We start from the raw sequence: 2,120 nt of genomic DNA on the forward strand, positions 1-2,120 counted from the left end.
AAGACTAGAACACAGGACAGAGCAACCAGATATCAACCCAGATAGGGAAGTCACAAAAATAAATCAAAGATAAAACACTGAAAATAGGGAAACAGAGACATCAATATGTAAAAGATGATAACATTAGAAGAAAAAAGAGAGACTAAAAAATGTAGTCATAGATCTTTCTTATGGAGTGGAAGCCAAGGTGATATAAAGAAATAAGACTGGTTTAAACTTAGAAAAATAGGAGTAAATATTAAGGTAACCACAAAGGAAACTAACAATCCTACACATCAAAATAAAATCAAGAAAAATATAAAGACTCAGCAAATATAAAATCAATAACAATGAAAAAGATGAAAATACATAAAGAAAAATAACTCAGCACAGAAAATTAAGTGGAACAAAGAAACTATCAACAACACACAAAAAAAAGACATCAAAATGTCAGCACTAAATTATGCTGAATGTAAATGGACTAAATGCACCAATAAAGACACAAAGAGTGGCAGAATGCATTAAAAAACAGGATCCATATATATGCTGCCTACAACAGACACACCTTAGACTTAAAGACACAAACTAAAAATCAAAGGATGGAAAAAATATATCAAGCAAACAATAATCAAAAACGAGTGGGAGTGGCAATATTAATCTCTGACAAAATAGACTTTAAAGTAAAATCCACCACAAAGGGTAAGGAAGGACACTATGTAATGATTAAAGGGTCAATACACCAGGAGGACATAACCATAATAAATATTTATGTACCCAATGACATGGCTTCACAATACATAAAACAAACTCTAACAGCATTGAAAAGAGAGATAAACAGCTCCACAATAATAGTAGGAGACTTCAACACATCACTTTCAGTGAAGGACAGAACATCCAGAAAGAAGCTCAATAAAGACACAGAAGATTTAAATGCTACAATCAACCAACTTGACCTCATACATATATATACAGCACACTCCACCCAACAGCAGACAAGTAGATTTTCTTTTCCAATGCACATGGAACATTCTCCAGAATAGACTACATATTAGACCACAAAGCAAGCCTTAACAGAATCCAAAGCATCAAAATATTACAAAGCATCTTTTCTGAACATAAAGTCATAGAAGTAGAAATCAATAACAGAAAAAGCAAGAAAAAAAATCAAACACATAGAAACTGAACAACACCTTGCTCAAAAACTACTGAGTTATAGAATAAATTAAGGATGGAATAAAGACAATTCACAGAATCAAATAAGAATGAAAACACATCCTATCAGAACCTTTGGGACATAGCAAAAGCAGTGCTCAGAGGTCAATTTACAGCAATAAATGCACACATCCAGAAAGAAGAAAGTGCCAAAATCAAAACATTAACCCTACAACTAAAAGAAATACAAAGAGAGCAGCAAAAGAAGCCCTCAGGCATTAGAAGAAAGCAAATAATAAAAATTAGAGCAGACTTAAATGAAATAGAGAATAGAAAAAAAAGTGAAAGAGTTAACAAGACCAAAAGCTGGTTCGTTCTTTCAAAAGATCAACAAAATTGATAAACCATTGACCAAACTTACAAAAGAAAAATAGGAGAGGAAGTAAATAACCCAAATAAAAAATGAGATGAGCGATATCACAACACACGCACCTGAAATTAAAAGAACCATAACAGAATACTACGATAAATTGTACTCTAACAAATTTAAAAACCTAGAGGAAATGGACAACTTTCTAGAAACTCACAACTTACCTAAACTAACACAGAGGTAGAATAATTAAGTAAACCTATAACAAAAGAAGAGACTGAAAAGGTAATTTAAAAACTCCCAACAAAAAAAGCCTTGGCCCTGGTGCCTTCACTAGAGAATTCTACAAAACTTTCAGAGAAGAGTTAACACCACTATTACTTAAAGGTATTTCAGAGCATAGAAAATGATGAAATACTCCCAAACTCATTCTATGAAGCCAGCATAACCCTGATACCAAAACCAGGTAAAGACAGCACAAAAAAAGAAAATTACAGACTGATATCCCTCATGAACAAAGACACAAAAATCCTCAACAAAATTCTAGCCAATAGAATTCAACAACATATCAAAAAAATAATTCAACATGATCAATTGGGATTCATACCAGGTATGCAGG

This window comes from Trichechus manatus, unplaced genomic scaffold, assembly GCF_000243295.1.
Source record: "Trichechus manatus latirostris isolate Lorelei unplaced genomic scaffold, TriManLat1.0 scaffold00004, whole genome shotgun sequence".
Taxonomy (NCBI): Eukaryota; Metazoa; Chordata; class Mammalia; order Sirenia; family Trichechidae; genus Trichechus; species Trichechus manatus.